Genomic DNA, 10333 nt, shown 5'->3' on the forward strand with positions numbered 1-10333 from the left:
CAACCCACTCCAGTACTCTTGCCTGGAGAATCACATGGACAAAAGAGCCTGGCAGGCCATAGTCCACGGGGTGGCAAAGGGCCAGATACAAGTGAGCAATTAAAAAAAAAACATGCTCTTCCTCAAAATAATATGAATTCTTTTCTCAAAAGATAGGAAAATAACTTACAATGCTGTGATCTGGAGAAAAACATGAAATGAGATATGCCTTTTTAATTTTTTAAATTAGGGAGGGGAATTTCCTGGTGATCCAGGGGTTAGGACTCTACTTCCACTGCCATGAGCCAGGGTTCAATCTCTGGTCAGGGAACTAAGATCCCACAAGCCAAAAAAAAAAAAAAAATTAGTGAGAATTTGAGCAAAGTGAGAACAAATTCATTTACCAGAACACTAAAACAATAAATTACCTTGAAAACATTTTTAAAAGATAGTGTAAACCATAAATCTATTACTGCTAAGTGAATTTGGAACTATGCAAAGGGGAATCAAATACAAATAAGCCCCCCAAAATCTATGATAAGATAATATATCAGGCTAAGGAAATGGCAGCCCACTCCAGTGTTCTTGCCTGGAGAAGCCCAGGGACGGGGGAGCCTGGTGGGCTGCCATCTCTGGGGTGGCACAGAGTCGGACATGACTGAAGCGACGCAGCAGCAGCAGCAGCAGCAAAGGTAAATAAGAAAACTTTGGAGGAATTTTGAAGGTCAGAAGCTGAGGACAGCCAAATATTCCCTCGAAATAGAGTTTTTAAGGCTGTTGCTAGAAATAAAACTAGTGAACTTGGCTCAGGTTCAGTGTAGCAGTTCTCATGCTCGTTTATACCTGGTGGTGCTTTAGTCACTCAGTCGTGTCTGGATCTTTGTGACTCCATGGACTGTAGCCTGCCAAACTCTTCTATCCATGGGATTTTCCAGGCAAGAATACTGGAGTGGGTTGCCATTCCCTTCTCCAGGAAATCTTCCCAACCCAGGGACTGAACCTGAGTCTCCAGCATTGCAGGCAGTCTCTTACATTACAGGGGGATTCTTTACCAATGGAGCCACTTGGGAAGCCCCACTTATACCTGTGTGCTTGTGTGCTAAGTCACTTCAATTGAGTCTGACTCTTTGCAACCCTATGGACTGTAGCCTGCCAGGCTCCTCTGTCCATGGGATTTCCCAGGCAAGAATACTGGAGTGGGTTGCCATTTCTTACTCCAGGGGATCTTCCCAACCCAGGAATCGAACCTGTGTCTCCAACATCTCCTGCATTGCCAGGCAGGTTCTTTAGCACTAGCGCCACCTGGGAAGCCCCTATATGTACACAAATATTAATACTTCATGCAAATATAGGACTTTACTTTTATATTTTACTTCTTTATTATTTACATTGTTTCTTTAAGCTATGAATCTTCCTTTCCTCTTTGAAGCTTAGTGGTTTTCATTAATGAATATTATTTTTAGAGCAGCTCTAATTTACAGAAAAACTGAGCAGAAAGTACAGAGCTTCCATATATCCCCTCTCCCATCCCATCCATGCATACGTGTTTCCCCTGTTTTCAACACCTTGCATTTCTGTGTACATTTGCTATAAGGGATAAGCCAATGTTGTTATATTATTAGCTAAAGTCCATAGTTTGCATTAGGGTTCACTCTTTGTATTATATTAAATACATTCCATGAGTTTTGATGAATATATAATAATGTGTATCCACCATTACAGTATGATGCAAAACAGTTTCACTGCCCTAAACATCTCTAAGACCATATTTTAATGGAGCAATCTACCTCTCTCAGTTTGATATTGCCTCCCCATAAATGATAACATTGCATGCAAGCAGGTACCATGTTGAGCCTTTACAAAGTAATAAAGAAAAGTCAATAGAACTCAAAATATTGGAAAGGTTAATACCTACTCCAACTATTGCTGGGAAAACTGCCAACCTCATAATAATACTGTCTTTGGCTTTCTCGAGAAGGAAAAGATGATGCATGCACTTAAGTTCTTTGAATAGATCACTGTTTAAATATGAAAGAAATTTTGCATACTATAGCTAAGCATGATACCAAGAACTGAACTTGGTAGACCCCAAAGTTCTAAAACTTGGTTAGCAACACGCAATGCATAATATATATCCAAAGAATTGATATTGTTCAATATCAGTCTCTTGAAAGATGAAAAAAATTTTAAATAGCATATTGTAAAATGACAGCAGCAAAAACGGAAAAGACTATATAAGAAGATAATAGTGCTAGAAAAAGTAAATAAGTAGGCTCCATATACTAGGTAACCACTTCACCTATAATTAATAAATTTATTGTTATGAATTTGTGTGATGGCAGGAGTTCCTTGCAAAAAGAAAAAGGAATATGTAATCAATTGTTGCAGTCAATCAAGGTTTTTACCCCCCACGCACACAAAAAAAATGCTGATGAGTTGGAAAGTGACAATGCTACAGCAGATTATGCAAAAGAAAGAAAATTTATTTCCTTCAGGGAAAATAATCTAAACTTGAGAGATTGATATTGCAGTGGACAAGCACTCAATTCCATAATTTTCTGTGTGTACCCCCAGGCTACTTAACATTGCAGGAGAAAGCCGCAGAATCATGTCAACTGGACTCACTACAAATTATGATACCTAAGACCATGCCCTTCACACTGCTCAGAAATCATTTTCATTTTTTGTCTCCCTATTCCATATTACACTGCAACTGAATTAAACCCTTTGCAATCATCTTAAGACTTCATCCTCAGCCGCACTAGGCTGATGACATTGTCATTTCATTGGAAAGATGGAGACTATCCTATTAAAGATTCTCTACAACCTCACCATCCACTCTACCTAACCCCACCCCAGAGAAACATATGGTAACTCTTCCACCCCAGTGCCTTCTCTCCTTGCCTATCAATCTTTCTCTGAGATTTGTTCCATCTGCCATCTCCCCTTATTGCATTTTCATTCTCTCCAGCCTCATGTACTTTTTATCCTATGCCTATACACTTAATCAAGTTTCTTTTAAGCCCTCAAGAAAAGTTTGTTCATCTCTCAAGTTTTCATTGAATGCTGCATATACTGAATCTTTGAAGACAGTTGATTCGGTAATTATATACTACATATTATAAACTAGACATTACATATTATATATTAATTTATTTTGGAAGTTGCCTGAAAATGGGCTGGAAATTCCCTTGCCAAACAGAAGAGATGAAGATAGAGAACTTTCAAGATGCTCAACTGAAATGGAACTTCTAATGATTCCCCAAGATACACTGAAGAATATGGATAATTCTTCCCTCCCTGCCCTCAGTCTTTCTCCAATACCTTTAGAAATAAAAATCTCAGATCCAGTTGTGATCTCACACCTACAGTGACAGTTTCTTAAAAACCTGCTTTAGATCTCTGTAACTGGTGACTGAGGCTCATCAGTGATAATATCTCATTAGTTGCTCAGTCGTGTCCAACTCTCTGCAATCCCATGGACTGCAGCACACCAGGCTTCCTTATCCATCACCAACTTCCAGAGCTTCCTCAAACTCATGTCCATCGAGTCAGTGATGCCACCCAATCATCTCACCCTCTGTCGTCCCCTTCTCTTCCTGCCCTCAGTATTTCCCAGCATCAGAGTCTTTTCCAATGAGTCAGCTCTTCGCACCAGGTGGCCAAAGTATTGGCGCTTCAGCTTCAGCATCAGTCCTTCCAGTGAATATTCAGGACTGATTTCCTTTAGGATGGACTGGTTTGATCTCCTTGCTGTCCAAGGGACTCTCAAAAGTTTTAAGCTAGCTTTTTCACTCTCCTCTTTCACTTTCATCAGGAAGCTCTTTAGTTCCTCTTCACTTTCTGCCATAAGGGTGGTATCATCTGTATATCTGAGGTTATTGATATTTCTCCCTGCAATCTTGATTCCAGTTTGTGCTTCATTCAGTCCAGCATTTCACATGATGTACTCTGCATATAAGTTAAATAAGCAGGGTGACAATATACAGCCTTGATGTACTCCTGTCCCAATTTGGAACCAGTCTGCCATTCCTTTTCTGATTCTAACTGTTGCTTCTTGACCTGCATATAGATTTCTAATATCTCATAACTACCCACTAATAAAATCAACATAGCAATAAATTAGTCATAGTAGAAGTGAGTTTGTCCATCCCAGATGTACTTTAAAATCTTTCCAAGGCAAGTATACTAATATTGTTGTTCTTGTTGTTGTTGTTCAGTCTCTAAGTCGTGTCCAGTGCTTTGCAATCTCATGGACTACAGCACATCAAGCTTCCCTGTCCTTCACTATCTCCTGGAGTTTCCTCAAACTCATGTCCATTGAGTTGGTGATGCCATCCAATCATCTCATCCTATGTCGTCCCCTTCTCATCTTGCCCTCAATCTTTCCCAGCATCAGAATCTTTTCCAATGAGTCAGCTCTGCACATCAGGTGGCCAAAGTGCTGGAGCTTCAGCTTCAGCTTCAGCATCAGTACTTTCAATGAATATTCAGGACTGATATCCTTTAGGACTGACTGGTTTGATCTCCTTGCAGTCCAAGGGACTCTGAAGAGTCTTCTCCAGCACCACAATTTGAAAGCATCAGTTCTTCAGCACTCAGCCTTCTTCATGGTCCAACTCTCACATATGTACGTGACTACTGGAAAAACCATAGCTTTGACTATACTAACATATCAGATCCTAGAGTAGAGACTCTGAGCTGAGATACAAGAGGTAATAGATTGTATCAATGCTCTCTCTCCTTCAATCCCACTTTGAATTCCTCTGCCACTTCTATTACTCAGACAAAGTAACCCATTGGCTGTGAACGGTACTATACAGAAAACCATAAATCAAGAGTTATTCTCATCACACACAAGAAGTTATCATCCCAGAGATGGGGGAAGCTGTAGATGCAATTTGTCTCTAATATCTGTTCTAGGTCCTCACAGCTGGTTTCCTTGTCTTTGAAAAATTGAACCAAAGACAATGATAATTTAGTAAGTACCAAGTGCTTTACATGCCTTATCTCATTTAATTCTTTTAACAACCCTACAACATAACATTTTTATTCCTATTTTATAGATTAGAAAGGGAATTTCAGTGGGTAGCTTTGCAGTCACCTCATATTTGGGTATGCCAAAGCCAAAACATTTTCACCAACACTATATTTTATAATGTCCTCATATTATATAAAAATGAAATGATTAATGTCTATTGACTGCATATTCCATGCTAGACACTGCTAAATTTTATTTAATCTTCACAACAACCTAACTGACAGGTACTGTTTTTATTTCCATTTGTAGCTGAGTTACTTGCTCAAGGGGCTTCCCAGGTGGCACAGTGGTAAAGAATCTGCCTGCCAATGAAGGAGATGCACAATATGTGGGATCAATCCCTGGGTCAGGAAGATCCCCTGGAGAAGGAAATGGCAATCCACTCAAGTATTCTTGCCTGGAAAATTCCATGGACAGAGGAGCCTGGTGGGTTACAGTTAATGGGGTTGGAAAGAGTTGGACACGACTGAGCCTGCATGCATGTCATGTCATGTCAGCTTGCTCAAAGTCTATATAAGAAGCAAAGCTATCTGGGTCCCAAAATCTTCACATATAACTTCTGATAAGTACTTTGAAAATCTACAGAATATACATTTGGTGAAAATCTTGAGAAAGGTTATCTGTCTGACATGGTTCCCTGAATATCCAACACAAACACTGAAAAACATAAAACCCACCATGGCAATTTTTTCCCCCACCAAATCCTAGTATTTCCATAGAAGACTAAGGATAGACGAAAACAGGTCTCATAATACAGATGTCTGCTGTGCTTACTCCTGAATGAGCTCCATCTCAGCTACTCTTCCCTGCTTTGTGAAGAAGCTGATTGATAAAGAGAAGTGCCAAGTCACACCTGAACCTACTGGCCCTTCTGCTTCCTATTTGGACTTCCCATGTCCCCTCTCTAGAGCTAAATTCTGAATTTAAATTCATTTCCTTAAAACTGGACTGAAGCCACACCTTTATGAGTGGGTCAACTCAAATCCCAAGACCCACCTCCACGCTACTGACATGTTTGTCACAACGAAACCTGATAGCAGTCTTTCAATAAATACTGATGAATGAATTTGATGAGTTTTTAAAGTGCATTTACACTGCCTTTGGGGCTTCCCAGGCAGTCCTAGTGTTAAAGAACCCATCTGCCAACACAGGAGATGTAGGTTCAGTCCCTGGGTTGGGAAGATCCCCTGGAGGAGGGCATGGTGACCCACTCCAGTATTCTTGCCTGGAGAACCCCCTGGACAGAGGAGCCTGGTGGGCTACAGCCCATGGAGTTGCAAAGAGCTGGATGCGACTTCAGCAACTTAGCACATGTGCGTGCACACTGCTATTTACTTCCTTTCCCAGGGTTTCAAATCAATTGAAATAAGATTTATTGAGATACTCCCAATCACCATTCAACGTAATTCTAAAGCTTACCTATTCTTTGTTTGTTATTATAACTTACAGATTTCTATAGAGTATTTTCTCTATTCTTTCTGTGTCTCCTAACACATCCTAGTTTAAACTGATGGCTCCAGAGTAGTGCTAAGGGTTCCTATACTCTAGAGAAACATACATATTTACGGATGCAGGGAAATATAAAGAATGCCTCTAACCCTGATGGCACTGATAGTACTTGGGCTCTGCTTTGGTCTAGGCTGCCGTGGAGCCTGTGGGGTATAAGTACATCTCATAAAGAGAGTTACCTTAGCAATTCATTTGACAGGCAAAGTTGCTGCCGAAGTCCTCAGGAAGTAACTATTCTGCAGTGTCATCCCAAAGTACACTGAGTAGCTTACTACTGAGGATCATCCGAAATCCTGATATCAGGGTATCATCTAAGGCAACAGCCATAATTTTGAAAGTGAAGGACTAGGAAAATGCAAGGACCAGAGGCACTCTCTGCACATTATGGTGGCTGGCAGACATTAAAGAGGTTTAGTTCATGAAGTAAGTTTTTTGAAGAACATAAGGATTTCCATAAATAATACAGTTGATTATGGTGAATAAAAATAGTGCTATGAGCTACTCGCTCCCTATTGCCAATGGAAAGGAACACCACAATATTTTTTAAAAGTTCAAGTTAGTTGAAGCAACCACACTCTGAGGTACATTCATGAAGCTGAAAGTCAGTTAAAAATATGCTTTAAGATTTTATAATTCTCAAGTGACAAAGCTATTAGGGATTGTTTATTACACTCAAAATACATGTTTACTATGAGCCATGTCAATTCTAAATATTTTACAAAAGTAATTTATTTAATCCTCATAACAACCCTGTGAGGTAGGTACAGGCTTCTCTGGTGACTCAGCAGTAAAGAATCTGCCTGCAGTATAGGAGATGCAGATTCCATCCCCTGGGTTGGAAGATCCCCTGGAGAAGGAAATGGCCACCCACTCAGTATTCTTGCCTGGAGAATCCCATGGACAGAAGAGCCTGGTGGGCTACAGTTAGTTCACGGGGTCGTAAAAGAGTTGGACAGGGCTTAGTGACTGAACTACAAACAACAACAAATGATGTGGAAACTGGGGCACGGAGGAGTTAAATAATTTGCTCAAAGTCACACAGCTAGTAATTATTGGAGCAAGCTTTCAAACATTGGCTCAGAAGGCTCAGATTATAAGCTCCTTAATACTGAACTGTCCTCCCCATCCTTTATGAATGCTTCCTATGGTTTAAAGAGATGAATGCTCAAAGTCTCTGAGGACTCAGAAAAAAACTATTTTTGTCCATCATCAAGTGTTGATTCCACATCTATAGCATGAGAGGGCACCACATAAGACATGGGGACTATCACGGAAAGCAAAAGAGATAAAGTCTTTATCTTTGAGGATCTTATCTTCTGGTGGGAAATGTAAGCCAGTAAACAAACACAGATAATTTTATGATAGGGGTAGGACAGGGCCCCAGGGCACACCAGGAGGGCACATCACCCTCAAAAGCTAGAATGGGAGGCTTCCTGGAAGAACTCCAAGAGAAAATCTGAAAATTGAGGAAGAATTATTTGGGAAAACAAACTGTAAGAAATAGCAAAGACAGTAAGGAAAATGGAAGATCAGTTAGCATGTTCCAAGAGATGGAGCAGACTTTGTTTTAAAATAAGTAATTCAGTGTGGCTTGATTGTAGAATGTGTAGTGGGGCATGGAGGGAAATAAGGCAGGCTAAAGATGAAAGAGCCAAATAATAGACTGTGTTTAGGTCTTTTGAAGGAATATAGGTTTTTATCCTTAGAACAATGGGGTATCTTTGAAAAGACTCTTTGGATGCAGTGAACAGATGAAATCATAACAACTCTGAAAACTAAAACCAATCGCTTGACCATTAATATAAAGGTGCCATATATACACTATTGATACTATGTATAAAATAGGTAAATAATGAGAACCGACCATATAGCTCAGGGAACCCTGCTCATTGCTCTGTGGTGACTTAAATGGAAGGAAATACAAAAAAGAGGGGATATATGTATACCTATAGGCTTCCCCCATGGCTCAGCGGTTAAGAATCTGCTTGCAATGCAAGAGATGTGGGTTCAATCCCTGGGTTGCTAAGATCCCTTGGAGGGGGAAATGGCAACCCGCTCCAGTATTCTTGCCTGAAAAATCCCACAGATGGAAAAGCCTGGCAGGCTGCAGTCCATGGGGTGGCAAAGAGTCAAACATGACTGAAGCAAATAAGCACACACAGGGTAGTTCTACTTTCAGTTTTTTGAGGAACCTCCATACTGTTCTCTGTAGCGGGTGTATCAGCTCATATTCCCACCAGCTCTGTAGGAGGGTTCCCCTTTCTCCACATCCTCTCAGCATTTATGCTTATAAATGTTTTTACAGTGGCCATTCTGACCTGTGTGGGGTGATACCTCAGTGCAGTTTTGCTTTGCATCTCTCCAGTATTTAGTGATGTTCAGCATCTTTTCACGTGTTTATTGGTCGTTTCTGTGTCTTCTTTGGAGAAATGTCTCTTTAGGTCTTCTGCCTGTTTTTTGATTACGTTGTTTGGCTTTTTTTTTTTTTTTTAAATTGAACTGCCTGAGCTATTTGTATATTTTGGAAATTAACCCCTTGTCAGTCGCTTCATCTGCAAATATTTTCTCTCATCCTGAGGGTTGTCTTTTCATCTTGTTTATGGTTTCCTTTGCTGTGCAAATGTTTTTAAGCTTAATTAGGTCCCATTTGTCTATTTTTATTTTCATTACTCTAAGAGGTGAGTCAAAAGAAATCTTGCTGCAGTTTATGTCAGAGTGTCTGCCTATTTTCCTCTAAGATAAAATTGTATTTTTTTAAAAGGCACAAATGATAAACTCAAGATTTGAGATTGTAATTACCTCTAAAAGGAGAGGAGGGGTTATTGAATGGTTGAAGTTAACACATGCAAATCATGTGAATGTATTGGGTAATGGGTTTCCTATATTTATTGCAATAAAATTAACTTAAAAGTTTAAAAATTAAGTAGTTAATCAAAAATAAAACACCATTTATAGAACCAATGAGTAGAACCAAGGTTATGATTAATCCAATTTGTTCCCATGTTTGTTTGTTTAAATCAAAGCCTTTTTCAATTATCGAGGAATGCAAGTCTAACCATGAGTTTGAAGATCAGGTGGTAGGGGACAAGGCAGAGGAACAGTTATGGGGTTAACTAATGGCTGTCACAACAAAAAATAGCTACCATTTGTTGGTTCATTGGAGTTCACAAAAATATTTCACCAAGTATTAATTTATTGACTTACACCCTATTGCTACTAATGTTCTATGCAAAACCCTTACAACATATGACCCTTATGTCTTGAAACATACATTAAAAAAAAATCATTCTGCATAGCCTAAATTGCCAATCTGTTTTGCTTTTTGGAGAAAAACTATTAGAAAGTGGAAGGTGTTGGGGAAAATGAGCTAAGAAAGATCACTCTTTGGAGCAGGCAGGGTGAAGGCATATAATGCCTAAAAGGAGAGAGGAGTAGTGCAGGGGCTTGTCTGGATTCAGACTGCATGAGCAAGAGAAGAATCCTCTGGCAGAACACGTCTCTCCTGCTTTCCTTCTGGCCCCCTATACTCTCCAGTTGTCTGCCTGATCAAGTGGGAGTCAACTACCTACTACAAACTAAAAGAGAAAAAAATAAGAGCTTCCTTAAAGGCATAAATCTATATTAATGTACCTTTCTAAATCTAGCATTTAGCACTTGCCAGTTTTAATATTCTAATCTATGTCTAATCCAATGAAATACATTTCATATACTAAGATGCAGTCTTTTTGTTGTTTTCTGTTTCTTCAACTAATAAATTAAATACATGGATAATTCATAAATGTACTAATGTAATATAAATGTTGT

This window comes from Ovis canadensis, chromosome 9 (genome assembly GCF_042477335.2).
Source record: "Ovis canadensis isolate MfBH-ARS-UI-01 breed Bighorn chromosome 9, ARS-UI_OviCan_v2, whole genome shotgun sequence".
In the NCBI taxonomy this organism is placed as follows: Eukaryota; Metazoa; Chordata; class Mammalia; order Artiodactyla; family Bovidae; genus Ovis; species Ovis canadensis.